The 16,526-nt window shown below is 37.1% G+C and overlaps 1 protein-coding gene across 1 annotated transcript in view; it reads left to right on the top strand.

Annotated features, from left to right (window-relative positions):
- LOC120525770 (MAM domain-containing glycosylphosphatidylinositol anchor protein 1) overlaps nt 1–16,526 on the top strand; it is a 1,080,913-nt gene that overhangs the window by 785,327 nt on the left and 279,060 nt on the right. The window lies entirely within an intron of this gene.

Consider the following 16,526-nt stretch of genomic DNA (forward strand, 5'->3'; position numbering starts at 1 on the left):
TTTGCAAATATAACAGCCTCTAGACGCATCCTTTAGCTTTTGATGAGTGTCTGAATTTTGGATGGAGGTATTTTTGACCATTTTTCCATACAAAATCTCTCCAGTTCAGTTAAATATGATGGCTGCCGAGCATGGACAGCCTGCTTCAAATCATCCCATAGATTTTCGATGATATTCAAGTCAGGGGACTGTGATGGCCATTCCAGAACATTGAACTTCTCCCTCTGCATGAATGCCTTTGTAGATTTTGAACTTTTTTTTGGTCATTGTCTTGTTAGAATATCCAAACACTGCGTAACTTCAACTTTGTGACTGATGCTTGAATATTATCCTGAAACATTTGTTGATATTGGGTTGAATTCATCCGACCCTCAACCAAATTTGTCTCATCAGTCCAAAGCACTTTGTTCCAAAATTAATCTGGTTTGTCTAAATGAGTATTTGCATACAACAAGCGACTCTGTTTGTGGCGTGAGTGCAGAAAGGGCTTCTTTCTCATCACCCTGCCATATAGACGTTCTTTGTGCAAATTGCTCTGAATTGTAGAAAAATGTACAGATACATCATCTGCAGCAAGATGTTCTTGCAGGTCTTTGGAGGTGATCTGTGGGTTGTCTGTAACTATTCTCACAATCCTGCGCATTTGCCGCTCCTGTATTTTTCTTGGCCTGCCAGACCTGGGTTTAACAGCAACTGTGCCTATGGCCTTCCATTTCCTGATTACATTCCTTACAGTTGAAACTGACAGTTTAAACCTCTGAGATAGCTTTTTGTAGCCTTCCCCTAAACCATGATACTGAACAATCTTTGATTTCTGATCTTTTGAGAGTTACTTTGAGGATCCCATGTTGTCGCTCTTCAGAGGACAGTCAAAGGGAAGCACAACTTGCAACTGACCACCTTAAATACCTTTTCTCATGATTGGACACACCTGTCTATAAAGTTCAAGGCTTAACGAGCTAATCCAAACCCAATTTGGTGTTGCAAGTAATCAGTACTGGCCAGTTACATGCATTCAAATCAGCAAAATTACAAGGGTACCCAAAATGGTTTGCACAGCCAGTTTTTCACATTTGATTTAATTTCATACAACTATCTTTTTTGTTGAAAGTAGAGTAAATTATTATGCAGGCTGAGAAGTGTTCCCAAACTTTTCCATATGACTGTATTTTTCTGTGCCATGATGCAAGTAATACAAATCAGTTTTTGAGTGGGTGTGAGCCTAATGCATGCACATTAAATATTCTGAAATAATAATAATAATAATAAGATTTATTACTATTTACAAGATATTTCTAACAATTTTCATGGAAGAAAAAAGTGCAAAACATCTGCACAATTGGATTGGACACAACTGCTACATCTTTTATTTTTGTATCTGTGCAGATGCTGTGCAAATTCTGTTTGGCCTCATATCCTGAGAAAAAAAAGCTACACACAACAGTATCTGCAGACCAAAGAGGAACCAAAAACATAAACTGTTTTTTGTTAATTACCTACTGTCTTTCACACCATAGCCCTCCTGGAGCAACAAAACTGACATGGCAGTGAACACAGAGCTAAATTACTTCCTGCAGCTCTCCGTTCTGTTAAAATATTCTTTGTTTTTCTCATAAAGGAAAGCCACAAAGAGTGGGTGCTAATGTGAGAGGGTTCATCTTTTGTAAGAGAGCATTCCCATTAACAACTCTGACAGGTACCTGCTTAGCTTGTTACTATAGATGCACACAAGTGGACTGTGCTTTTATGGATAACCAGGGATAAGCCACTCTATATCATTTTTATACCTGAAGAAATAATCTCTCTATTCACCTTATTTACTTCTTTTTTCCTGTCAAAAATGCAATGCATTTAACTAATTAATGTTGCAGGATTATTTATAGGTTCAGCCTTGAAGCAAAAACATTAATCTTAATGAAAGAGATCCACGGTAATTTCACTGGCATATCTATTGTAATAATTATAGACAAAGATATCAAAACATAAAGAACTGAGGCATTATATTAAAGTTATATCTAGGAGTAAAAGAAATATGTTATAAAGCTGATTTAGATGCAGTTGTCATGGCCATATATATGTATTTTTCCCACCTCAGCTTACTGCATTTGTCATTGCCTACATTTCTACACTGATCTCCACCCCCTTAAATGAGCTGCAGTTTAAAATTAAGAAGGCCATCCCATGATAAAAACAGGATTTGCCTTTTTAAACAATGCTAACTAGTCTCATCTTTTGTACTTGTAGCATTTGATGAGTTTTCATGTCCTTGATAAGCTATTGTGGTTTTACTTTTCTATTATTAACCATTTTTGCCTACTATCTGCATCTTTTTGGCTACTGTTTTGATTCATAAACTCTCCCATGGCTTGAAGTAAGGTTTATAATGGTACTGTTCCTCAATTTATTTGTCCAAACCTACCCTCAGCATAATGTTGGAGAAGATTGGATGTAAGAGTGAGGCTGTCATTCCTATCTAGTATTCAAAAGATCAATATGTGGCAAAGTGGCACTGGGATGTCAGAAAATGCAAGCCATGCAAAGAAATTACTTTAGAACAGACTTTCTTAGTATTAAAAAGAAAGTGGTTTTGAGTTCTTTGAAACTAGTGGTCTCCCCATTAAAACGAAAGGTGCAGTATTTTAAGTAGCACTATGTCAGTTTCTGAGTTATCTCACTGTGTTTAGTTTTGTGGGGATCATTACTGTCACATGCACAGTAAAATTCAGTTTGTGTGCACTAATCAGCTTGCAGTGCATTTCTTTCTTGTTCATGCACACACACACACACACGCACACACACACACATACAAACACACACAAACCTCAAAGATGTTGCACCACATTTGATTCTGTGACATTTCTTTGTTGTTTTCCTTGTGTTTATATTCTAGTCTAGTTTCCTGCGTCATCCCAAAAATGTGCAAGTTAGTTTAACATGTGGCTTGCATTAGGAGATCTCCCATCTCCATTTCCACAGGACAGTTACTAAGCTAGAAGTGGTGTACTTCCATTTGTGAGGCCGTTCACTCAATAGTTACACCAGGATTGGCTTCTGCAAAGTGCCCAGTGTTGCCAGGCAGCGCTCTGGCACCATGAATCCCAACAGTGGTCTAAGCTGTTTAGTGATCTAAGCTATACAATTAGATAGATAAGCAATATTTTAATTTCAGTTTTAAGTGACATTATTTATGCAGTTCCTGCTGAACTTTTCCAGTTAACAGTGTTCACAAATAGCAAGTACCACTTGCCTTGTTTAAAATCTTGGACAAGCATCAGAAAAACATTTACATTTATTATTGCAGTTCTACTAATTCTTTTTTTAATTCTAATTCTATTTTTTCACAGTAGGGCTTTTAGCCTGTGTTCACTTTCAAAATAATTTTTCGCTGACTAGCACTGTCTATAGGGAGGAGTTTTTTTGTTGTTTAAGTACCTTGCAGCACCCCACCCCAATAGTTCATGTTTTCTGACACTTAGCTGATTTTGCAATTTTGGTGTTGGAGAAATGCAGAACTGTGAAGCTTAAAACAACAGATAAAACCAAGAAATTAATGTAATCTAAAGTCTGCAGAATGATCTAAATTACAGCCTCAAAGATAACAGTTTTGCCAAGGAAATTTCTTCAGCAAATACAATGAGTTTTATTTTATGAACTCTGTAATACTCAACTAATATGTTTTTTTTACAGTAGAAAGAGCACCCAATTTTAGCAAGTTGAAAGAAAAACAATAACCTTTGTAAATTATTATTGAAAGAATAACAAATTACATAATAGCAATTTTTATTTTGCAAGAAAAATCTTTTTTGGATGGTACACAAACAGTTTTGTACTGGAATATTGTGAACAATATTATAAATACAATCTTTTAAAATGTTTATTTTTAAACTGAACCAAGCAGGTTTCTGAATACTCCACCCATATATGATATATACAGTATACAGCTATACTGTATATCGATCATATATATTTTATATGTTACTTACCCCATGTAGTTTGTAGTGGTGGCCAAGAAACACATTTAATCACATGTTTTGGTAAAGAAAGTACATAACAAAGATTCTAATAGAATAGAATGGAGAACAGCAAAGAATGTGAAAAACATCCACAGAAAAAAGAAAATTTGTGTTGCATAATATACATGCTCGTTATCTATTTTTGTGCTTAAAATGTCCAGAATGCATGTATTTTTTGCTAAAATATGTTTAATACTTCTAAAAACAGTCAGCATATGACATAAACAGGAAAGGCACATTCCCATACTACTATGCTTTTAAATGGAAGATCTGCCAGTCTTTCTAATTCATTGATCAAGAATATTGTCTTCAACTCAAGAGTTACGAGAATTTTTTTTTTCTTTCTTCCATGGATGTTTTTCACATTTGTTTTCCATTGTCTAGACTTGGTCACTATTGACTCCTGTTCTATTACAATGTTTGTTATGTATTTTCTGCAGGAAAACATGAAATTACAATTTTTCTTGGCCCCGCTACAAAATATATATGGTAAATAACATAAAAAATATATATCATTCTTTTAAGGAACACTCTGAGGGTCACACAGTGAGTTAGAAGCAGGGATTGCCCTTAAAGTCCTCTTCTTTAATATCTCCTTACACAGTACCAAAAACACCTGACCCGAGTATCAGTAGAAAGATGTGAAATAGACTTTTTTGGCAGTAAAGAAATAAAGCACAGAGCACTAATGATACATCTGTAGAAGGTGAAGTTGAGGCATATTAAAAAGCTGGAAAAAAAGTTTGCAAATCTGCCTTTTCATACTATTCATTTTCAGGAGCTATATGGGGAACGGCCTGAACCTGAAAATGAATTAAGCCCACACATATGCAACAAAAGTTAGAATAGTGCCACAGTGATTATTGCTGCTGTCTCACTGATCTGTCATTCTGTCTTTGAATCCCATGTTCTGTCATTGTCTGTTTTGGATTTATATATGGCCCTTGTCTATTTGACTCTTCTTTTCTACATCCCAAAATAAATCTGTATTTATGTTAAATGGGTCCAATATGGCCCTGAGTGTGGGTGCAGGTATAACTGGACCCACCTATTAACTGAAACTCTGTTTCAGGCCATTTCCTGGCAACAGAGGCTCTGGCTCCCCATGATCCTAAATTAAATTAAGTGTGTATTCAATGCTGTGTCATGTATAGCAGATCATTTTGGTAACATGCTTATCCCTTTTTTTAAAAACTTTCTTAGATCCACAGAGATGTCATAGAGCAAACAGGTGCAAGGTACAAATCAACCCTAAACAGGGTGCTAATCCATCACAAGACACATTCATATACTCTGACATACATGGGGCTATTTATCCTAACATGTAGATCTTTAGAATGTTATGAGGAAACCCAAACAAATAAGGGCAAAATGTGCAAAGTGGACATAGACAGTGATCAAACTGAGATCTGAACACAGATGTTGTACTATAACTACTCTAAACACATAGTTATTAGGTAAAGATGAACATTAAACCACTTTCTTCTGACACATTCCGTTTATAATATTATTGGTTTTACTTTGAACGTAGCAGTCAAGGAGAGCCAGAACCCACTCCAGCAGCACTGGCTGTAAGGCAAGACCCAACTCTAGACATGTTACCAGTTTATTGCTTTGTGTACTCACCCATTCCATGACGGTTTACAGGCACTATCTACTCTAATACAATTATTAATTCTTCACATAAATATTATGCTCCATATTTCGGGCTTACAGATCCAAAAAGAATAATTTCAAAAACATATGGTACTTTACCAATAAAGCAAAAGTAAAAATTAAACAACATATACAGTATAGCATACATCAGGTATACTGTACTGTATATAGTATACATCAAGCCAGTTCTACAAAATGAGTTTGTTAAACATGATTGTTTTATATTATCCATCCTCAGTATGATCAGACTTAGCACCAAGCAGTCTCTTCCCTCTAGGGTTGGGGCATCCAACATTTCATGTAGATGTAAGAGAGAAATTCAACAAATGACAAGATTTATAGCAGCAAAATTAATTTTCTTTGAAAGGCCAACAAGGACACAACATTTATTTTATCTCCCTCATGCACCTCAATGAATCACAAGATTCTCTGTTTCCATAAAAACACCAACAAAGCCTTCACATTGACTAGATGATGTTACCTGCACCACTCTCTTGTCAATTCTGAACGGCTTTTGAAGTCTCAGTAGTAACCATGGAGTCTGCTAGTTTAAAGAAAGCTGAGCTTTTCCTTCTGTCAGATCCTCCCACTTTCAGATGTTCTGTAACACTGCTCTATAAGAACAGGCCTGATTCACAATTAAACTGATCAGAGTCAAAGCAGATGATAAAGAAATTTATGTAGCCAGTTTGCTACTCCTGGACACTGGCAGAGATGAGTCAGGCTATAAATATTCAGTTGTATATATTACCTTGTAAATGAAGCGGAGCCATGATAAATAGCCCTTTTCATTGCTACTTATACCGCAGTCAACCAGTAGTGTCTGTTTTTTAAAAGAGTTTTTCTTTGATTCTACTCCAGTGTGAAGGGTGACAAGAATTTTAAAAGAGATTCTTCACATTATTTTGAAATAATTCTGTCAATTTTTATAGCAGATAAAAGCAAAAGCATTGCCAGCAAAACGAAGTAGAAATGTGTTGTAACTCTCCCTTATTTAATCTGCCAGCGGCATAAACCAATTTGCAATGTCAAAGAAATACTGTTAATTATGTGATTTCATTTGTCATCAAATTTGTATTAATAGAATTAAAATCAATAGTAATAAATTATTTTCAAAATATATAAAAACAAAAAAGAACTCCATCCACTAGTAATCATGCCAACCCACTCTCACCTGAAGAGATCAAAAAGAAAGGGAAGCAGATATGGAGCTGACAGGAGCATCGGCTCACACACCCCACAAAGGAGAGCACACACCAAAAGGAAAGATGAAACAGGAGAAAGTAGACACCTTAATTTAAGGCAACTTGCAACCAGTCCATGACTAACTGCATTTTCTGAAGCCAATGTTAGATAGTAGAACAAGAAGAGCTGTTGATTCAAGATGCAGGGAGCTCAAGAAGGAGCAAGTCTATGAAATGAACACTTCCAGACCAAAGGAATAATAAGGTCATAAATTTCCGGTGGGAGGCTAACAGCAAATTAGCTGCAATGGTAGCCATCATAAGAAGCCTCCTCTGTGTGAGAGAAAGGCAAAGCAAGGAAAAAGAAGAAAGAGAAATGGGAGAGTAAAAGATCATGGACTGCAATATGACCACATAGTGCCAGAGGGCAGCAGTAGAAAGACAGTTTCAGAAAATATAAAGGAAGTTGCTAGGTGGTTGATAAGGTCAGAGATGACAAAGGGGCCCTGGTTCTAAACGCATGAAGTGGGCAAGGTATAATGTGTAGACAATTTTGAATTGTGTTTGCTGGTGATTACGATTTTTGGAACCATTTTTAGATGCTTTGAAAGATGGTATTCCATCACATTACAGGGGCTAGAGAGTGGTATATCAGTTAATTAGAAATAATGGGAAGGAGTGTAACAGAAGCTTTGTAGGTGAGGGAGTTAAAATCAGGCACATGCTATATTTAGGAGAGCTAGTTGAATTCAGTATGTTTATATATACATACTTGTATGTATTTGCAGGGGTGAGTCTTTCGTCATTTGTTTTAGGAATAAAATAAGTTTCAAAAAAGCTCCCATAAAGAGCTCCAAATGTATGAAAAGGTTTGTGAACTATTAAAGTACATGGAGGGTATTGTGCTAATTAAAAGAACTAGCAGAAGAACATAATACAATCTGAAGTTAAAAAATGTAAGCAAGGGTTGAAATTGAGTAAGCAAAACTACTGTCACCAAAACAAGAGTATTCAGAAATCATAATCAGGACAAACAGAATTAGAAATCTTTTTAACAGGAGTATTTCAATAACATTACAACACAGAGTTTTTCTCATGGTGACAGTGACCTTTTAACCCATAGTTGCTCTTCTGACTCATTTCCCAAGCAATAATAAAACTAATAGTCCAAAAAAGAAGCATTAATGAAAATGACGCAAAATAATTATTGCCATGTCAAATAAGTTATAAAGTAAAAAAAAAATCAATAAAATATTTATACTACATGAATGGAAAAACACCTATAGGGCACAAACCATCACAGCTAACATATAACAGAAGTCAAAATATATAAAAGTATAACCATTTTGTGACAGGTATAATCAATTGAACAATAAAAACGTCTTATTTATATCCTGATGTCTGTCCTACTGGACTTGGCTAATATAATGGTCTGACTAAGAAACTGAAGTTCTTGCACTAAGCTTCATCCTATCTGCTCAATCTCTTTAAAAGTTTTGGACTGGTATCTACCTGACACTAGACCATTATCCTTATCATTAATCCTGTTTTCAACTTTTTTCAATGTCAGTGTTACTGGGCTGTATTGCTGTTTGTCAGATTTGAGCCTTCAATCACCTTACTTACCTTATAGGTTTCAGGCTACTTATCCTAAACTATCATCCACAGAACAGCACAGTTCCCTTTTAGCTTAACCTGCAACCTTATACAGGTAAAATTCCGTTATAACGAATATCTTTACAATGAAATTTTCTTTACAACAAAGTATTTTTATGGTCCTGACAGTTTCCCCATATGACGCAAGTTTATAGAAATCTCTTTACTACGAAGTACATTCAGCAGATACTTTCATTATAACGAAGTGCCCAAAAGACCTTGAAATGCCTGAATGAATCATCTGCAGAGCAGCTAGTTCTGTGGCCGCAGCTCAGTTGTGCACAATGATCCCCAAACAGAAACATTGTAATTTTTTTTTCTTTCTTCGAACTTTCCTCGTACTGTTTTTGCCTTTTTTGTTTCCTGCAGTTTTCAGTGATACCTTTTGCTTATTGCTCGTCAACATTTAAAAAAACATCCATTGGAATTTAACCCTGTCATCCTCTTATAGAAACAGCAGACACGAAAAAACGATAACAGTTTATATTAGAAAAAAAACTTTACATTTTTCCAGCTCTTGATTGCAGCAAAAAAATTTAAAAAAGACGTTGCCAGTGAATTTGGAATTTCGCCATCAACGCTGTCAACTTTCTTCAAAAGATCGAGCAAAAAAAGAAAAAAATCTCAGGTTACAAACGTGTGTGAACTGATACATTTGAAGACGTCAAAAAAGCAGTTTTTATGTGGTTCAGAGATGCTCGTTCAAAAAATATTTCTATTAATGCGGCACTCATTCAAGAAAATGTGAGGTTTGTAAACTCTCTTGGGACCTCCCATAACTGGACGACACTCTGAAGAGTGCCCCGAAGTGTGATCTCCGCGTCTATAGAAGACTGTTTATCTGTTGCCGGGGCAACAGCTGGCTCAAAGATATTCTGCGTCTCTCAGCTATGCTGTGTCTATCTGCCAAAGCAAACAGCCTGACTGCATTGTCTGTGTATAGCAGAGTGGCAGATCACGCTACAATAAATAAGTGTGCTGTTCCTGTTTCAAGCTGAATAAAGTTGGTTTTACTAAAGTACTGAGACTCAGCCTCATCTTTTGGGGTGCAAGACAGGGACTTATAGCGCAACCCTGATATTTTATGATTTGCTTCTGCGTCACTTCACTACAGCGCTATGAGCCTGTTTTTACCCTGCCCTGGAAACGTACAAACAATCTTCCACAGACGCTGCAATTGCACTTTGGGAAAGTGTATTATCGCAAGGAAATGCTGAGAAAAATTCTCCTCAGCATAACTTGTAGGCAGGAGGAGATTAAAATTAACACAAAAGAAGCTATTGAAATGATTGCAAACACCTGGGTGCAAGTTAAAGAAAGTACTATAGTAACAAATACATAATCTCATTACAATTAAATTTTCATTATAATGAAATATTTTTTAGGTTCCTGGGAGTTTGTTGTAATGGAACTTTACCTGTAGTGACTTTTGGGAAAAGACTACTCCAATGTGACCGTTTCATTTTATGAATTACTGTAGATGTGTTCTCTTATCCTCCTTATGTTAAGCTCTAACCTTAAAAGTCTATAATCTTTCCTAATCCATGTATAGAGATGTTTGCATATTACCAGTAATTACCATCCTTCTGCCAGTATACTCAGCATCTCTCCTCTGCACCTGTCTAAACCAATCTCGCTTCTCTGACTTTGTCTCCCAACCGTCCTACTTGAGCTGACCCTCTAATGTACTAATTTCTTATCCTATCCATCCTTGTCACACCCAAGGTTTCCTTTTCCTCCTTCCTCTGTCCAGATGTCACGCAAAGCACCCTTCTTGCTGTCACCCTTACTACATTTGCTGTAGTTTCCCAACTGTCTGGTAACTTTTCACTGCCACCCAGTACCTGTCTCACCTCCTCCCTAAACTCAACCATGCAGTCTTCCTTTTTCAACTTCCACCATTTGATCCTTGGCTCTGCCCTCACTCTCTTCCTCTTCTTGATCTCCAACGTCATCCTACAGACCACCATCCTATGCTGCTTAACTATACTTTCCCATGCCACCACTTTGGAGTCTTCAATCTCCTTCAGATTGACTCTTCTGCATAGGACGTAGCCTATCTGTGTGCATCTTCCTCCAATCTTGTGCATAACCCTATGTTCCTCCCTTTTCTTAAAATATGTATTCACCACAGCCATGTCCATCCTTTTGGTAAAATCCACTATCCTCTGACCTTCTTCATTCCTCTCCTTGACACCATACCTACCCTTTACCTCCTTGTCTCCTCTGTTCCCTTCACCAATATGTCCATTGAAATCCACTCCAATCAAAAGTTTCTGTCACTTGGGTACATTGTTCATCACTTCATCCAACTCACTCCAAAAATCTTTCTCATCCATTGCACACCCAACTTACGGGGCATATGCACTAACATTCATCATCATCAGTTTCCAGCTACATAATCATAACTCTCTCTGACACTCTTGACATACTGTTCCTTCAGAATAACACCTACTCAATTTCTCCTCCTATCCACACCATAACAGGACAATTTGAATCCACCTCTGATCAAACTGGCCTTACTCCTCTTCCATTTAGTCTCTTGCATGCACAATATATCAACCTTCCTTCTCTCCATCATATCTGCAAACTCTCTCCCCTTACCAGTCATACTGCCAACTTTCAAAGTTCCTACCCTCAGTTCCACTCTCTTTACCTTCCTCCTCTCCTCCTGCCTCTGGACACGTCCGCCCCCTCTTCTTCTCCTTCATATTCTTCTTCTTCAGCCAACAGTAGCCCAATTTCCGCCAGCACCCTGTTGGCTAACAGTACTGGTAGCAGTCATTGTTAACCCGGGGCTTGGCCGATCCGGTATGGAAATTTGTACTGTTTTCCGCATATTGATTTGGCAAAATTTTACACCGGATGCCTTCCTGAAGTAACCCTCCCCATTTATCCGAGCTTGGGACCGGCATGAAGAAACACACTGGTTTGTGTATATGCCAAATCAGACTGGTGAATATGCCAATTGAATATTATTTGTTAAGTACCCGTAGAGCATTCCCTATGTAATGTTCTTTTTTTTATTAATATATTATAAAATAGTTTCATTTTGACATTGATATTTAGTTTTGCTGCTGTTTTTATGATATAAAATGTCATTCTTAATTAGGGACTATGGATCTTTCCAAAAATAGGTACAAAAAAAAAAATGAAGTGCTTGTTAAGGTATGGTAATACTGTCAATATTTAGAAAATGCATGGTTACAGAATGAAATTAACTGATGTTCTAAAACCATTAATTTCAATATAGTAATATGGTACTACACTGATTAGGTATGTGACAAAATTATATATTTCTTTTTTCTTTTATAAATTCAGATATCTATATTCATTTCAAGATATAGTGGTGTGAAAATCTATTTGCCCCCTTCCTGATTTCTGATTCTTTTGCATGTTGGTCACACAAAATGTTTCTGATCATCAAACACATTTAACCATTAGTCAAATATAACACAAGTAAACACAAAATGTAGTTTTTAAATGATGGTTTTTATTATTTAGGGAGAAAAAAAATCCAAACCTACCTGGCCCTGTGTGAAAAAGTAATTGCCCCCTGAACCTAATAACTGATTGGGCCACCCTTAGCAGCAATAACTGCAATCAAGCGTTTGCGATAACTTGCAATGAGTCTTTTACAGCGCTCTGGAGGAATTTTGACCCACTCATCTTTGCAGAATTGTTGTAATTCAGCTTTATTTGAGGGTTTTCTAGCATGAACCGCCTTTTTAAGGTCATGCCATAGCATCTCAATTGGATTCAGGTCAGGACTTTGACTAGGCCACTCCAAAGTCTTCATTTTGTTTTTCTTCAGCCATTCAGAGGTGGATTTGCTGGTGTGTTTTGGGTCATTGTCCTGTTGCAGCACCCAAGATCGCTTCAGCTTGAGTTGACGAACAGATGGTCGGACATTCTCCTTCAGGATTTTTTGGTAGACAGTAGAATTCATGGTTACATCTATCACAGCAAGCCTTCCAGGTCCTGAAGCAGCAAAACAACCCCAGACCATCACACCACCACCACCACCATATTTTACTGTTGGTATGATGTTCTTTTTCTGAAATGCTGTGTTCCTTTTATGCCAGATGTAACGGGACATTTGCCTTCCAAAAAGTTCAACTTTTGTCTCATTAGTCCACACGGTATTTTCCCAAAAGTCTTGGCAATCATTGAGATGTTTCTTAGCAAAATTAAGACGAGCCCTAATGTTCTTTTTGCTTAACAGTGGTTTGCGTCTTGGAAATCTGCCATGCAGGACGTTTTTGCCCAGTCTCTTTCTTATGGTGGAGTCGTGAACACTGACCTTAATTGAGGCAAGTGAGGCCTGCGGTTCTTTAGACGTTGTCCTGGGGTCTTTGTGACCTCTCGGATGAGTCGTCTGCGCTCTTGGGGTAATTTTGGTCAGCCGGCCACTCCTGGGAAGGTTCACCACTGTTCCATGTTTTTGCCATTTGTGGATAATGGCTCTCACTGTGGTTCACTGGAGTCCCAAAGCTTTAGAAATGGCTTTATAACCTTTACTAGACTGATAGATCTCAATTACTTCTGTTATCATTTGTTCCTGAATTTCTTTGGATATTGGCATGATGTCTAGCTTTTGAGGTGCTTTTGGTCTACTTCTCTGTGTCAGGCAGCTCCTATTTAAGTGATTTCTTGATTGAAACAGGTGTGGCAGTAATCAGGCCTGGGGTGGCTACGGAAATTGAACTCAGGTGTGATATTACCACTTTTTCACACAGTTAGGTTATTTTTAACAAGGGGCAATTACTTTTTCACACAGGGCCATGTAGGAAAATACATTTGGATTTTTTCTCCATAAATAATAAAACCATCATTTGAATGGAAAAATTTCTGCATTTTATGTTTACTTGTGTTATATTTGACTAATGGTTAAATGTGTTTGATGATCAGAAACATTTTGTGTGACAAACATGCAAATCTTACTATTTTATATCAATTACCACAACTAATTGAATAAGAAATCAGGAAGGGGGCAAATAGTTTTTCACATCACTATAGTGCCATGGAAAATACATGAACACATTCAGTGTGAGTGTGAGTTTGCAGTAACAGAGGAAATTAGAGGAAAAGGGACAATTATTTTTTCATGGCATGGTTTCTCATGTCACTATAAATAATTAAAGTTTTTTTCTTTCTTTTTCAACACCTAAATTGAAAATGCAGTGATTAAATTGCATTTGCAGTGCTCTACTCAATGCCATAATGTGATTTAGTGCACTGTGCATAGATATCTCTCTACAGAATGAGTCCAACACAGTAGTAGGACTAAGGCAGTAAGCCTCTTTCTTTGGAATGTTAATTTATTGCAAGATACATTAACTTGCATATCTGCCATGTGTTCTGTAATAGATATTCAGTGTCTCTTGGCCAGGCTGCTGTGTTTGTAATATTATTCAGAGTGTCTGCTTAATGCAGGTTAGGTTCTGTGATGGTGTAGCCTGTATACAATATGTATTCATTGCATCCCTCAAAGTGTTCCCTCTCCCTTTACGTTTCTGTGTGAGTTTGGTTTAAAATACATAGTTATGGTGTGCAGTATAAGAAAGAGTGTAGCATAGAAAAAGGGGACATTAGTGTTGTCAGCAAGTGTTTGATGGAGAAATTATTTTCTTGGATTGTAGTGTAAATACTGTAAATGTCAGACTGCATTCATTTCTTCTATGTCCTGACTCACCTTTCCCATTCTGTTACAGTATTTACAGTCTTGGTTACTAGACTGGTTTCTTCATAATATGTCATATAAATTGTATTACATTTGTCAACTTGAATTGCCCTCTCGGTACTGCAATTTTCTGTCATATACCAAATATGTATGTGTCAGATAGAGTAGCAGTTTAAAACTGTCCCAGTTTGAGTGTGAGTGGGTCTGTGCAATAGTGTGTCCTGTGATGAATGTCTGTCTAGTACTGTCATTATCAGCAATGACTTCTCACAATTTTGTAATGAACTACTTTCTTTCAGAAAACTATGGTTGTTATTGTCAAACAGACCAGGATGAAGTGCATTTCTTCTTTAAATTTCTTAAATATCAAATAATATGATCGCTGTCAATCCCCCACAAACACAGTCTCTCGGAATTTGCATAAGCACACCCCTTCACCTACATTTTTAACTCATATAATGCATGTTTTCTTAAGCGCTTTTTGGAGGTCTTCCTGGTTTTCTACGCACTGCGTTGACAGTCAGTTCACGTGATTACGTGGGAGGCGTGATGGTGCCACACGAAACTCCGCCCCCCACGTCTTTCCAGCTCAACTCTATTACAGTTAATGGAGAAAAATACCTTCCAGTTATGACCATTAGGCGTAGAATTTCGAAATGAAACCTGCCCAACTTTTGTAAGTAAGCTGTAAGGAATGAGCCTGCCAAATTTCAGCCTTCTACCTACACGGGAAGTTGGAGAATTAGTGATGAGTCAGTGAGTGAGTGAGTGAGTGAGGGCTTTGCCTTTTATTAGTATAGATTTTAGCTCCTCTTGCAAAACACTCGCAAACCAAGTTACTCGTAATGCAAGGTTTCACTGTACTATAATATTTGGCTTTGTGAACTTAATCAACTCACACATTGCTTGAGAAACTGTATTCAATTCTGCATGAAAGAACAAATACTGAAAGGAATATGAAGCACTAAGGTCTCTAATTGAAGTGCAGGTCACTTACTATAGGAAGAAAAATCCATGTTTGGCATTAGGAGGAATTGTGATGAATTGACACTCATAGCTGTGCCACATATGGGTTAACCTGTTTGAGTAATGGTGGTATGGAAGCTTTAGCCTAATTGTAATGTATTCTCTGTGTTTGCCAGGGATGCTATTATGGAATGTTTGTTTGTTTGTTGGCTTACAATCCTATTTTGTTCCACCAGTCATTAAGATGCTTTTGTTTAGTTTAGCAGAGCTCCGTAGATGAGCATCTTTTGGTTTCTTTTTGGGAAAGTGGTTGTATTGGGTCGCACAATTTCTCTTTACTTTGTGGTTCTTCATGGTTTGGAGCTCTCTCTTTTTTAGTTATTTTTAGATTCATTTCCATACCACGTCCCCAGTTTCTGTTCATATTTAAAGGCAACCTGATTGTTTGCCCTTTATAAATTTGCCTTATAGCTTCATTGAGGTGCCTGGAGGCAGCCTGAAAGGCAAGTCTGTCAATCAATTGGGTGTCAGTTTATGTAGGAGGGTGTTGATGTGCTGAGATGCTACATCTAAACGCTGACACAACCGTCATTTTCAAAGCATCTGCTGCTTTAATGTTTTTTTTTTTTTTGCCACAAATGATATTGCCTAGAAAACTAAAGAATGTAATTCTAAGCCTTTTCAACAAATACTCTACGGGAGTTTCACTTCACTCTGCACACATCATGAAAATATTTAAGGGGTCTTTTTGACAGTAAGAAGGGTCAGTACCACTCAGTCTGTGGTATTCTGTTCCACTGCTGTAATATTAATGCTTGCTCTGGCACAAAATTGACTGCTACGGAACATCAGCTTGCAACCCTACCAGAGAATAGCACTGGCTACTCCAGAGCATGGCCTGGAAAAAGTAGATTTGGAGTTATGCATAATAATTGTTCCAAATACCAGTATTTAGAGGATAACTTAACAGGTTTTATGGTAGATAAACATTTCATTTGCTCAACTCTGTCGACAGCAGGATAAAAAAAAGCACCCAAACCAGAGTGTGCTGAGCAGAATAGCTGGAGGGTATGTCAATGAGCAAAGTGTTTATGTGATTTTCTACACCATTTCCAAAATTAACTTAAGATCAGCATAAAAAATACAACACAGCAAGTAGATCTTGCACAAGATGTTTTTATATTATTCACCACAGCACAGATAAATAACATACAGTGGGTTTACTGAGCAGACACATCAAGATACCTGAACATCTGGCAGAGTGTTGGGCCGGGGTGTTGGAAACGTGCAGAGATGTCATTAGAGCATAACAGTTGCCTTCTAATTAAATGAAAATGTACATATAAAAATATTATTTTGCATTTGTAA

Source organism: Polypterus senegalus, chromosome 3 (assembly GCF_016835505.1).
Source record: "Polypterus senegalus isolate Bchr_013 chromosome 3, ASM1683550v1, whole genome shotgun sequence".
Classification (NCBI taxonomy): domain Eukaryota; kingdom Metazoa; phylum Chordata; class Cladistia; order Polypteriformes; family Polypteridae; genus Polypterus; species Polypterus senegalus.